Genomic DNA, 14,916 nt, shown 5'->3' with positions numbered 1-14,916 from the left:
AGTAATTTGTTCTGCTAATTTCTCCCAGCAGTAGGAGATGGCTCCAGCATTTTGGAAGCAAATTCAGGCAGCTGAAAAACCTTCACTGCCATTGTTTTGTTTGATTGGTCATTTATGTATATTTACAACCAGGGATGCATGATGCTTCACAGATGATTATAGTTCTGAGTGAAATCCTGACAAGAATAGCTAAAATGTAGGATGGCTTGATTTCTTTTCTGTTCAAGATCCTGTAAGACAACAAAAATATTTTTCTTAAACTGAAAACCAAAATATTTTCAATCATATGATACACAAAAAGAAAAGAAATAAAAAAGAAATATTTTTTAGTAAAAGAAACCTGTGCCCAGTGTGTAATGTTCTGGTTGAATTAAGAATAGAAAAGCAGACACAGCATTTCTGATGAAGAACTGAATTTGTAGAACAGTTGAAAAGAAGAAAAGAATCTTTTATAAATAATTTGTTTTTTACTATAGAAATGAGATTAGAAGAAAGGGATGAAGAACAGACAGTTTATATTTTGAATTTTTTAAATGTTTTCAGTTAAAACAGAACTTCGAATGCTGCTTTCTGTCTCTTGTTTGCTTTGTGGATTTCTATTTTAATATCAATTCTTCACAGGTTCCTTTCCTTCAGCATATACACGTTTCTTTTTTCAATAAAGTGCAGATTTTCGCACCTATGTTTTTAGCATTTAGTACCTTCTAGTCATTTAGAATAAGGACATTTAATTAATATTTGCCTACAGTCATCAGTCAGTCATGGCTGGGCTTCGCGAACGAAGATTTGGGAAGGGCTCTACCCACATTTGTTGCAGGCGCGTTGGTGGCTAAAAAGGCCAATACAAGATAGGCATGTCCGGTTGCAAAAGGCACAGCAGAAAGACTCCTTAGATGGTGTATTCTGCAAGGCACGATTCTTTCTGCGTTGTCTTTTCTCCTCAAGGGTGATCCTGCGTGCTTTCTCAAAGGCATCAGCAGCGTTATAGATGGCGTGTCTCCAGGCCTCCCGATTGGAGGCCAGAGTAGAGTAGTTATGGTGATCAATATGGCCCAGGCTGAGATGTTGTTTTAGAGAGTCCTTGTATCTTTTCTTCGGGGCTCCTCTCTTGCAGCAGTCGGTGGCAAGTTCACCTGCAATGGCTAGAGAAATTGTATCCTAAACTGCTGAGTTTAGGATATGCCCACAATGTAATTCTGAGCACAGATCCCAGATTTTTTATACTCCTTAATGTTATTTACAGTAGCAAAACTCAAATTCCTCACCCTGACATTTTCAGTTTGTGTCATTCCCTTCTCTTTGCAGAAGGCTGGGGAGGGGCTGAACTGGGTTGCTTAGACCATCTTCTCCAAAGTGGGAGAACTGAGGATTGACTGTGCTGTTGGGACTCAGTTCACATCTCTTTTGGAGTGGTTCCTGCTGCCAAGCCTTGGGCAGTGAGGATCAGTGGCTGTCCATGGCTTGGCAGAGTTCAGTGTCATTTTTTTCAAGACGGTATGTCTGTGCTGATGACTCACATATTGAAATGAATGAGGATTCTTTCAACACTTTACTGGGGCAGGAACCACTCCAGACATAATCTTTCACCCCAGGATAGCAGTGACCCGGGTCTCTCCGAGCTTATGGGGCCATTTTCGTCCTAAAAGATTTGATGACCAAAAAATCAACTTTTCCCAGGATGACTCTCAGTGAACCTAAGGAGGTATGTACCACCTGGTCCCATCAGGATCTGCCTCCTATAATCACAGAGTCATAGAATGGTTTGGGTTGGAAAGGACCTTAAAAATCATCCAGTTCCAAACCCCCGCCATGGGCAGGGACACCTTCCACTAGCCCACGTTGCTCAAAGCCCCATCCAAACTGGCATTGAACTTCTAGGGATGAGGTAGCCATGGTTTCTCTTGCAACCTGTGCCAGGGCCTCATCACCCTCACAGCGAAGAATTTCTTCCCAATATCCAATCTAAACTTGTCCTTCTTCAGCTTAAGGCCATTCCTTCTTGTTCCTTCACCACACAGACTTGTGAAAAGTCCTTAATACTCTGGTCTGATGCCACTGCTGGCATTGATAATCAATTACCAGGGTGGGTGTGAGAGTTAATAACACACCAAAGTCCTGCTTGTTGCTTAGACATTCAAAACTCTCCACCATGTCCAATACTTAGCAGAGACTTCTCATACCTGACAGATGTACTAAAAGAATGGAGTAATTATTTGTTTCAAAGATGGTTTAAATGAAGCAGATTTTGCTGCTTTGTCTGAAAAATATAAAAATATTAACATATCCAGTGCTAAAAAGGATGGCTAATAGATACAGGTCAAAAGGTACCTTTGGGTCTCTATCTATCTTTTTTTCTTAATAGTAATGTTTTCTAGCTAGGAATTTTTATCTCTATTTTCTTCTAGAAATTGTCATATTCTGAAAAAAGCTTCTGATGCAGGCACAGAGTCTGGGAGATTTTAATTTTGCTTAAATGAAAAGTGGATATAGGCTGGTAGTGATAGCTTTCAGGGCAGGGAAATGATTGTATCATAACTGTGGGGAAAAAAACAACCAAGGCACAATTTTTATGGACCTACATCTGGCACCTTCCAAGGTAAAACCATGACAGAATCATGATCAATAATTGGAAGGCTTCAGATCAGTCCTGGCTAGGAGAGCTTTTCTGAAGCCATTGCAGGGAGTCACAGGAAATTAATGGCTTTTTTTGTTCTGTAGCTTTTTTGAAAATAAAACATTGGACATAAGAGAAATTCATCTGCATTGCGGGGCTCACCCCTCTCCTTCTTTTCTGCTTTAGTTCTTTGCCACTGGCTGCCAAACACTTCTCTTTAAATCCCTTAAGGGCTGTAAATGGACACATTGTTTTGTGTGGCTTTGACTCTACCCAAAACCTGACTTCATTGTCCATGTGTGGCACAGACTCTGGGTGACATTTATCTCCTGCTGCGCATCCTGTTGGCCTCTTATCCCTCCTGCATTAAATCCAAGCTTGGGCACAGGGGCCTTTCCCTGCGTTTGTATGTGTGTAATTGCAAACACGGAGCACCCAGCACAATCCATCACTAGCCTTGCTGGGACTCCAAGCTCTTGTTATAGCACAGAAAAAAGAGCAAAAGGACAGATGTTTGGCTGAACAGCCAGATGAATGGAGGGGAAGAAAACCATGACTGAGGAGGATGGACTGGAATAACGGGATTTGTTCAATTATAAAAGAGAGGACAGGTCTCTACACTCTGACGAGGACAAAAAGATTTTCTTCAGTCTTCAGGGAAAAAAATAATCTATTGGGAAGTAAGTACCTGTGGGTGATACTTACTCTATCCATCACTGCCAGTTTCTAGCTACAGGTTATCAAATAACTAGAGAAATTACTCAGGTTTCAGTGGTGCCTTCAGAGCAGATTAAGGCTGTGCACCAGCTGCCAAGAGTTATCAGCTTATATTTTAATACCTTCTGGCTGGTCAGTGAAATATTGGTCTCTCAGATGAGCTCTAAGTGCAGGAGGATGGCCAGTGTTCCTTAAATTAGCAGAGAATGGCCAAGGAGGTACCACAAGGATTCAGAGGAGTTTGTGAAATGTTGAGAAAGGTAATATTAGGTGAAAACTGCTCCATCCTTCACGGCAAGGCAGTGAGCCAAAGTGCTGGCTACCTAATTGCTGGCAAAACCTCACTTTCTCAAAGGAGAGATGTTTCCAGCTACAGCTGTTACTTACAGACACTTCTTAGACACCACCTTAAGGAGGAAAGATGCTGTTTATGTGGGAAAAGAAACATTGACAGAGGGGAAGGTATCAGCTCTTGTGGAGTAGAGTATCTCAAGTTGTCCCCTGCCCTTAATTTCTCTAAGCTGTATCAGTGAGCTTTGCACACAGAGATTAGTGAAGCCCTGCTTTGTATTGCACAGCTGTACTGAGCAAATGAACAGGACTGGGGATGAGGAAAAAAATAATAAGCAGTTCTGTAGCTGATGGCAGGACTAGACTGCCTCCCATCTAAGGGTGCTTCTGGTTATATTCCTTATGCCTCAGGGAAATCCAGTAGGGTAGATTGGTTTTAATTTTCACTACTAATTTTCAAATAAATGCATCTCAGCAATTTTAATGAGAATTCAATTTTGTTAACTAGTCAGAGAAGCTGAATCAAAGAGAGTTTGAATGCCCCAGGCTCCTCTTACCTTGGCTCATAGAAGACACTGAGTAGGCTGGGGTGAAGACCATGCCCTTGTCCCCATGCAGGAGCTGGTGAGACTGAACCACTATTCTCTGCTCCTGGTGCGTGATAGTTCCCATGGCAGCAGTCTGAGAGAGGAACTCAGGGAAATGACGTTGTCCTGATGGAAATTTTTACTTGATTAAAAAAATACTTTATCAGAAACAACAGTCCCAACCAAACTTGGTGTCCAGTCATCATAATGTATCAATCAGCCTCCTCCTACTCCTGAATCTGCAACTCAGATTGGTTTTCTAAGGGAAAATATGACTTTTTGTTCCATTGTGTATGTGACATTACCATATTAGTATGCGATGAATTATCAACAGTAGTGGCAACAGAAAGGAAGGACAAATGTTATTTATGAATGGGACTAAAACAATTTCATGGCTGCCGCAAGAGAGGAGCCCCAAAGAAAAGATACAAGGACTCCCTGAAACAACATCTCAGCCTTGGCCATATTGATCACCATAACTGGTCTACTCTGGCCTCAAATCGGGAGGCCTGGAGACACACCATCTATAACGCAGCTGTCTCCTTCGAGAACACACGCAGGATCACCCTCGAGGAGAAAAGGCAACACAGAAAGAACCGCGTTCTGCAGAATATATCATCTAAAGAGTCTTTCTACTGTGCCTTTTGCAATCAGATATGTCTATCTCGTATTGGCCTCGTAAGTCACCAACGTGCCTGTAACAAATGTGGATAGAGCCTTCCCAAATCTTCATTCGCGAAGCCCAGCCATGATGATGATGATGATGATGATGATGATGACAATTTCAATAGAAATTCAACAGGGAATGGTGTTCAATAAGAAGTTCCCTGTCATCAAATGTTATTTGGGCAGCTCCACTGTCAGTCTCCTTCTCCTTTATTTCACTTGCAATGTTATTTGCATGATGGCAAGTGAAGGCTGCAGGTAAGGGCTGTGTTTCCTCACCCCACCAGCAGTGGGTGAGATCTCAGGTACTGATGTGGTGCTCTGGGCTTCCCAGGTATTATCGTCGAGCTCAAGGATGCAGAATGAGGAATGAGCACAAGTCAGCTGGGAATATACCCCAGGCCCCTGCTGTTCTGAACTGAGTTTAACCTGGTTGCTCAGAAATGAAAAATTCTTCCACTTTTTGGCAATGAAACACCTCTGAAGTGAATTCTTTGGGCCAGGGTTTGATGGACGTGACGATGTGAAAACTTCTAGTGGGTTAAGAGGTATCTCATACTGTGCCCGTGGTGCAGTTCTACTGCCTTCACATTCATGTTCTGGGGAGTAGAGCCTGAATCTTTTCATCTGTTCATCTGGAATAAATCATGCAAGCCATCCAATCCAGATTTCTCTTCTTGTTACTTCTATATAGATCAAACCTCATGTGGTATGTACTGCCAGCACATGATAGAATTATTTGAAATTTATTTAACCTCTGGTTCACTAGTCTTACCTAAAACTTAATTATACATGGAATCAACCAGTCCTGTCACTTTCCCACTCACCCAGCACATGAGGCTGATTTATTGTCGCTCCAAACTCATTACGTCGCAAATAATTTTATCTTCCTCGGCCTCCACAGAGACCTTCCCTACCAATTAATATTTAACATAAATGTTTTATGAGAAATAAATTAGAAGAGACCAAAACATGTTTTAGGCATTACGAACTACTACTCAGGAGTTTTTATCCAAAGGCAACAGGTGGGCATGAAAGGAACCTGTAGCCCCCCATTGCTGCCGAATGAGACAAATTGCTCCAAAATGACCCTTTGAAAGTCACTATGTTTAGTCTAAACTGAAAATCCTTAAATGCACTGGGGTTGCTAATTATTCATGGAAAGGCTGCTAAATATGTAAATTTCTAATTAAAATATAAATTAATCCTCACAAACGAATACCTGCTATCTGCAGGATGATGAGCAGAAGTTTTATGCCATTAATTAATGTTCTCGCCTATTAGCTTTATTTACATAAGTACATAATTCATGCTGCTTTGCTTTTTCTGATATGTAGCAGTTGATTTTTTTTTCCTGTAGTTTCACTCTAAAATAATTACTATTCTTTTGAACTTTCCCTGTGCATTTTAGGCTTTTTGTGTTGCCTTTTAGCATGTTAGCAAGTAAATTGAAGGTATTTTTTCCTTATTAACTCTATACTTGTTGTCATGGGGTAGGAGGAGAAAGAGTTGGAAATTGCTTTGAAACATCCCAAAATAAAACAACAGTCAATACTCATTATATTCAGAGTCTTGATGGATTAGATAATTATTTACAGTTCCCAGCTTTGATTTTTTTTATGGGACATTTGAATAGAATATAACGGTTGCATTAAGAGATTATAAAGTTCTTTTTGGATTAATAAAGCATTATAAAAACACTGGCATTCAACTTGTCGGTATGAATATGTATAATGACATTGTCTGCACTTCAGGCTGGTTTTCTAAGGGAAAATATGAGTTTTTGTCCCATTGTGTATGTAATGTTAGCACATAATAAATAGTATGTAAAGAATTATCAATAGTGATGGCAACAGAAAGGAAAGACAAATGCTATTTATGAATGGTACTGCAACAATTTCAACTGAAATTCAACAAAGGAAGCTGTTCACTGAGAAATTCACTGTCATCAAATCTCATTATATGGGCAGTTTTCTAGTTTATATTTGCTAAGTGTCTTTTCCAAACTTCTCTTTGAATGTAGCTGATGGATTATTTTTCCCTCTTCAGGTGTGGCTGCTTGGAGAAAACCATCAACCATCACAAATTCCTAGCAAAGCTCTTCTCTGACCTGCTTCTGTCTTGTATTCCTCCCAAGGGGCAGCACTGGATCCTCTTTCTGTAGGGAACATTCCCTAACAACAGGTGGGATAAAGAAGCATTTTCCTAAGCAAATCAAGAGAGAGAATCCACTTCAGCCTTTCCCACTGGGATCAGTTCCCACTTTCCAAATGCCACATGCAAGCTGCTACTCCAGCCTGGGATTTGTTCCCCTGCCCTGTGACTCGTGGAGCCTGGCTTGTTCCAGCCTCCTGTTTACTGGTCCCGTTAACTTTTATGGCGTAATAGTGGTAAATGTTTATGGCTGGTCTTTGATGGATTAATCTTTAATGAGCTTTTTACTAAACACAACTTCACGCTCTCTGACCAGAATCTTGCAGGAACCCACAAGGCATTAAAATGCAAATTCACACCACTCCTGACTAGAATTAGCTTTTTGAGAGCAGCAAGCACTGGTCAAAATGACAATCACCTACTTTGATAACAACTTAACCCCACCCCAGAAGGAACCTACCCAGGATGGGACAAATCCATAATGAACTATTCTATGCTGAAAATTGTTCTCCTTCTTTCCAATTTTGATAATCTATGTAATGGGTAAAGCAATGAAAATGGGACTATCTGAGTTTATTATCAAGCATCTCATGGGGTGTTATATCACAGTGCCTGCTGAGATCTGCAGTTAAAGTGAAAAAAGAGGACTTCATTTCACAACGGGAGTTTGGGATTTCTTGGTACAGTTTGGTTGGGTGTTTAAGATTGCTTTTTGCCTTCACTGTGTATGAGCCTCATTCGAGAGCTGCTGTTATTTTAAAGTTCTCTCTTTTATTTAAACCAATCTTTGGGATGTGGAGGAGAGTTCTTGAGGAACTGGCAAGGCCAGGATCACTTCTCAGAGAAGAGCTTGTGGTGCAGGTTGTAATAAATAATACTGATCAAAGAGTAAATTCATTGTATCTTCTTCCAACATTCTTGTACCTATTTAGACAGCTTGGAAGTTTACATCCTACTGGAATATTAATGCAATGGTTCCAGCAGACTTTCCCGCCAGTACCATGCTATGGAATCCTATGCATGTTGGCTTACAGTGTTATACTGAGTTGTACATTGACAGCTAAATCCAATTCACATTCCAGCCCCTCTTGTTGTAGTGATCATACCTCGCTATGGCCCTTCTCACCCGTTCTAAATAGTCCTTCTGGTTCCATTGTTTCTGTAGGATTTACACACAGGTAGCATTCCATGGCCTTTCTTTTCCCTTTTAGATGCTGCCTACACCCTCAGCTCTTAAAAATCACCGTAGTTCAATGGACTGTAGTGGAACTATGTCAATCAAAAATGTTTAAAGGACTGGCAAATTAAACTCCTTTAAATCTATTTTAATGTGTTGTTCCATTCTTACTTTTTAATTTTAACTTTATGATTAATTTCTCATAAAAAGATCAGCAGTCTTATAGACCAGGAATGCAGAGAATACAGTTCTGTGGATTTTTAAATGCAATCAAAAATGTTGTTAAGGCACCATTTGGTAATAAACACCTCATTAAATGACAAGAAATTCCTTTCTATGCTGTACGTGATTTGTGAGACAAGTTCCAGACTGCATGGAACAATGGGTCACAGGTCTGCCCAGAATGGTGGGTTTAGGCTTGATATTAGAAGAAAATCTTTACTGTGAAGGGGGTGAGACATTGGAACAGGTTGCTCAGAGAAGATGTGGATGCCCCAGGTGTTCAAAGCCAGGTTGAATGGGGCCCTGAGCAACCTGGTCTAGTGGAAGGTGCCCCTACCCATGGCAGGGGAGTTGAAACTAGTAGATCTTGAAGGTTCCTTTCAACTCCAACCATTCTGTGATTCTGTGATTCTGTGATTCTGCTTAAATAAGGAAGTTCCACCCAAATTTCAAAATCTGGCTCATACTTCACTTGAGTCCGCAGTACCCTGGCAGCCAGGAGGGCCAAGTGTGTCCTGGGGGGCATCAATCAGACCAAGCATCACCAGCTAGGTGAGGGGATTGTCCGGCTCTGCTCTGCACTGGGGAGGCCTCACGTGCAATATTGGGGCAGTTTTGAGCACCACAATATAAGGAAGATATTAAACTATTAGAAAGTGTCTAAAGGAGGACAATGAAGATGGTGAAGGGCCTGGAGGGGAAGCTGTGTGAGGAGCGGCTGAGGGCACTTGGTGTGTTCAGCTGGAGAAGAGGAGACTGAGGGGAGACCTCATGGCAGTTACAACTTCCTCAGGAGGGACAGAGGAGGGGCAGGCTCTGATCTCTTCTCTGAGGGAACCAGTGATAGGACCTGAGGGAATGGCCTGAAGTTGTGTCAGAGGAGGTTTTGGTTGGATATTGGGAAAAGGTTTTTCACCCAGAGGTTGGCTGGGCACTGGAACAGGCTCCCAGGGCAGTGGTCACAGCACCAAGCCTGACAGAGTTTAAGAAGCATTTGGACAGTGCTCTCAGGCACCTGGTGGGATTTTTGGGGCTGTCTTGTGCAGGGCCAGGAGTTGGACTTGATAATCCTTATGAATCCCTTCCAACTCAGGATATTCTATGATTCTAATATGCAGAAATCTTTTGAGCTCAATGAAGCAGCTGTTTGAAAGTACTCAGCTGCTGCACTTTCTAGGAAGCACTGTAAAACAAAAAGTAAATCATCATTCACTATAAATTTCTAGAGACTTAAATTATCCAGGAGTATCCATACTTGATTAGAACCTTCCTTTTTGTTTCTTAAAAAGCAACAAAGAGAGGTTTTTTTCTTGTGGGTTTTTTAGTTTTGTTTTGTTTCCCCTCCCCCATAATAGGGATTCTTCTGTATATTATTCTGAAATAGTTTTGCTGCTTATGTGGTGCCTTTCATCTGGAGTTCTCAGAATAAAAATAACCAAAAATTCTGTTGCATTTATTAAGGACACACTTTTATCAGTCTGAATGTACCGAATAAACTAATCTGAACTATATTACATTTACATAAAATCAACATTTCTTACTGTAATAGTGCTCAGAGCACAGACTGGGATGTGTTTGCAGAGAGTCAAAGGCTTCCTGCTGAAGTCCAAGCAGGGTTGTGACACTTCTGGCGTTGATTTGATGTTACTGAGCTGTTCCATGCTTTGTTAGGAAGATCAACCTCCTCGTTGTTGGTTTTCACGTTTCCATTCCTCAAAATGTCTGCCTACAGCACAGATATCTTCTAATCTAATTTTTTTTAATTAAATGGTAGTATTGTCAATATGCTCTTCATGATACATTACCGTGAAAAAAACCCAAAGATTTAGAATTTTAAATATGGCTTTATTTTTTAAAGATAGGTTTTTACAGTGCTCATGTCTAACCTTGAGCTGGTTGCTAATACTGTCTGTGCACACAGTGAGAGTGAGGGGAAATGGGCTTCTAGGTGCAGTTCATCATATGTGTTTTAGAAAACAGCCTTAGGGAGTCTGACTCCTACATAACAAAATCAGGTGAAATTGCCCTGCATTTTTCCAGGCACATGAACTCTCCCTTTGGCATCCTCACAGAACTGTCAGGAATGCAGCAGGTTTACACATGGATATGAATTCAGGACGGCATGTCATGATGTAGGAAAGCTGGTGGGGGAGGGACACGACAGAACTTGTACTCAATCACAACTGTTTGAAATGACATTTGGAAGCAGCAACAGGCAGCACTTAACATTTACGAGGAATTGCCTCCCTGCACTCCTGGGGCACTGAGTGTTCATTGCTGTCTGTGTGGGAGGGGTGTGGTGCATGGAAAGTGCAATTTGCAGCATATATTTACTGTTTCTAAAGGTTTGTTGAATGCCAAGAGATTCTTTTTGCTTTGTTCCTGGAGAGGGTTTTTCACTTGCAGAGAGAAAAATTAGCAAAATATATGTAGAGTGAAATGTGGAGGTGGAGAATCCTTTATCCAGAATTATGATGCTGTTTTAATCTGGTTTACCAGGAACCACATGAACTCTGTTAGATTCTGATGGTTTTTTGTTGACACATTATGCACTGAAATTTCCCCTGTTGGGCAGTTGCCTGCACATCCAACTTTATTCCTCCTGCTTCTGTCTGCCACCAAGGCTGACGACAGAACTTTGCCGCTCCATGTGAATAAAGACAGCAGAACGTCAGCTTGTAGATTTAGTCTCTTATAGTTATTGTCCACTTCTGGAGGTGTCCCCTCCATATTCCCAACCTGGTCTTGGGAACAAGTGGAGGAGAGAAAGTTAAAGCCTTGGATTCTCAGAGTTTTGTAGTGGGATGCAACTATGAGCCAGTTTAACTGAGCAGACGTGCAGCCTGCTTAGCATGACACCATACCCCACAATATAAATGATTTGTTGCTATAAATTTCTACATCACAGACTTCTATGTCCCTTCAACTCCACATTAGGCCTATCTACTTTTCCCTTGGTTATCGTAAAGGCTGGAGGGCTCAAAAACCCTCAGGAGCATTGCAAGAACATGCAGGCAAGGCTGCAAATCTCCCTTGTTGTCCTCTCTGTCTCTGCTCATGGCCAACTTCCCCAAGGAAACAGATGGAGAAAGTTGTCCTTTTGGTGTTTTTTGAACTAGTAAACAAATGAGACTTAGACTTTTCTCTTTTTGCAGAGAAGCATAAGAAAATTCTCTGTGAATGACTTCAGTTATATCAGCCCAGCTCAGGGTGTGCAATTCTGAGTAAAGGTCAGAGCTACTCTGAAAAATTAGTGTCAAAAGATGTCTTCAAGCTCTTTCACCAAAGAAACAGCACACTCTGGACTGTTCTTATGCAAGCAACAAAAATCATACTCAGGTGGAGAGTCATAGAAGCATGTAATGGTTTGGGTTGGAAGGAAAGGACATCTAGTTCCATCCCTCTTCCATGGGCAGGGATGCCACTCACTACACCAGGTTTCTTTAAGTCTCATCCAACCTGGCCTTCAACACTTCCAGGTATGTGGCAGCCACAGCTTCTCTTCTTCTTCTTTCCTTCTGTGTCAGGGCCTCACCACTCTCACAGTAAAGAATTTCTTCCTAATATCTAATCTAAACGTGTCTTCTTTCAGCTTAAAGACATTCCTCCTGTCACTACATACCCAGATGAGGTAAGGAAGACCCAAGACCTCTCCATCTCTGCTAGTAACGTTCCTGTGGGTGCAGCCATGGATCTAGTTTGCCTTCATTGCTGCAGTGCTGCACTGCTGACTCACGTGCAGCTTGTTGCCCACTAGGACCCTCAGGACCATGCCAACAAAGTTTGTCCTGAGAACATTTTCTATTTTCTAGGTTTTCTTTTAGAAAAATTACATAAAATGTCAAAAACCTCTAGATATAATGGTAAACTTATATTATATTCTGGCTGAAAATAATGATTAAAAAGCCAAGTTTTGTTCCCTATTCATCTTTGTCTAGTCACTTGGTACTTGAATGATTCTTCAGCTTTCATATATAACCTTCCATTTATAGATGCAAGCAAACAAATGACTCAATTTCCAGGAAATCTGGGCAGCAACAATTTGCTTTATTTCTCTGGAAAAAGAAAACCCCACTCAAGTTACCAATATCACTGAAAGTGCTGCCTCAAACAGTTCTTGGACAGGTAACACCCATCTCCTGATCCAGCCTCCTGCATTGTTGGGTTTATTGTTTACTGTTTCTCCAACACTTCAGGCTCTTCAGGTGTAGAGTGCTACAGTCATTCAGGAGAGTTCAATAAAAAATGGAAACAACTCCGTGGGAGGTCATCACAGGACATTCGCCTACTTTTTATTGAAGTTTCAAGTTTTCTGACAGTCTTCAGTTTACTTTCCAAAGATCCCCATCTTTCATGTGTGCATACTGCAGAGGAAAAGCTGAATTTGCTAATAAAATAATTCTTGTGCATCATTCAAGGTTTTTATAGACATGAAATGTGGACAGTCCTGACCTGAAATAAACATCAGCGAGGCACTAGAGCGGGTGCCCAGAGAGATTGTGGACTCCCCATCCCTGGAAGTATTCAAGATCAGGTTAGATGGGGCCCTGAGCAAGCTGTGAAAGGTGTCCCTGCCCTTGGCAAGTGTTTGGAACTAGATGGTTTTTAAGGTCCCTTCCAACCCAAACCATTCTATGGTCAACACATAGAAAAAACATTTTGGCAGTTCCCAATGACCTACCTGTTTGTCATGTGAGAGCGCAATCCCTCTGCCCAAAGCCAGACTAGGTGTTCCTCATGCCTGACTCGTCCATCCTACCACAGCTGACTGGTAGGTGTTCATGTGTGTCAGTATGAATGATGAAGTCTTCGATGGATTTCTTATACCCTCTTCCATGAATATCTTGGAAACTTGTGTGCCAAACACGTCTGTTGCTTCCATTACCCACCTCTCCCCATTACAATACTCAAGGCCTTTCAGGGCAGGAAAATCATGGCATTTTGCTTGTGTCTTAATGAATATTTTTATTGCAAGCCAGGAAATAATCAGCTGTGTGATCTGTGCTTCAAATTAAAATCTTTATGCTACAGAATAGGACAGTTGTTTTTTTCCCTCGCTCTGTTTGGTTTATCTGCATGGAGGTTTAATACTTTTTACTCTGCCAAAACAAATCACTTTCCGTGGTGGGATTCTTTTTTTCTCTTTACAGCCTGGACATGTAGAAAAAAAATGTAAGAGCAATCAATGCCAGCTGAAAGATGGATACATCCTCTATTGAGTAAACAAAGTTACTGTGTATTGGCAAAAAGTTTCCTGGATTGGATTCTTCATTGGACTCAAGTTCCCAGCCCCAATAAATCAGTATGCTGGACTTCTACTTAGTCAATGTTTCTAGACAGCAATGAGAGAGCATCACATGTTGAAGTGTAATGAATCGTATCAGTAAGTAAGCCTACTCCCAGCCTGTGCTAGAATCTATCAATATAACAAAGTGGCTGTCAGCCTGATGTGCAGATAGACAACTCCTTTAGTGGATGAGTGCATCCTCCCCTCACCTGTGAAAATACCCTGAGCTGGCAGAAAAGGAAAGTAAACCTCATTTTTTGCCATGGGCCTGTGTTTGAGGCGTGTACGTCAAGAAGAGAAGGTTTTGTGGGGAGGAAGAAAGGGGGACTTGGATCATGAAACAGCTTAAACCACCCAAACAGGAGCTTTTAACCACCTAAATCTATGAGGCTTGGAAATCCTCTTCCCACACTGATAGCCCAGAGTCTGTTTTTATCAAGTACTATTTCTGATTTTAATTTGGGTCAGCAGGATTCCTGAATAGTCCAGCTAGACTTGATATTTAGCCCATTCTGTCTTTTTTTTTTTGGGTGGAATTTTTACCCTAATACATCTAGAAAAAATGAGATTAATTACATCTGGTGAGGCCCAATGGCTAGACAGGGATCACTGTGTAAAGTAGTCATGTCTCTTGTAGACTGCTGTATTAAGCGGGATGCATATGATTAAGCAAGAAGAGCCCTTCATGTCCAGAAGACTTAGTTTGTACAAAGTAGGCAAGATCTGGAGAGGGAAGAGCAGCAAAGGGGAGGTCACCAACTTTGTTGGTCAACAAAAGCTAGAGTCAAACACAGAACTGCTCAGTAGTGGACTGGTCCTTTAGCTGTTAGGCTGTGCTACCTTTCCATCAAGATTAGAGAGGTGGGGAGAGAATGTCCATGAACTCTTTATTTCCTCCCCAAAATTCTTTGAACAGCTAGTGTTTAAAATGACCTAGATGAAGATAATGAATATCAGTAGGAAGTCAAGTCCTAATGAGGTTATAGAAACTTGTGTAGATAATTTTTGGCACCTGTGTCCTCGAGGCTGGGCATTGGATGGGGCCAAGTATTAATTTTTGGTTTCACAGTCAAAGTGGATGATTTCTTAGTATAACTGGCAAAAAACCCAGTCTGTTGTTCTAGTGCATATTCCCTTGAAACCTGTCAATGTCATCAAAGCTCTGCAGTTGTTTTGCTGTAGGATCAACCATCTCCTGCTT

Source organism: Pipra filicauda, unplaced genomic scaffold (genome assembly GCF_003945595.2).
Source record: "Pipra filicauda isolate LSUMZ 115617 unplaced genomic scaffold, ASM394559v2 scaffold251_size2273266_pilon, whole genome shotgun sequence".
NCBI lineage: Eukaryota > Metazoa > Chordata > Aves > Passeriformes > Pipridae > Pipra > Pipra filicauda.
Note: the sequence above shows the minus strand (reverse complement) of the source record.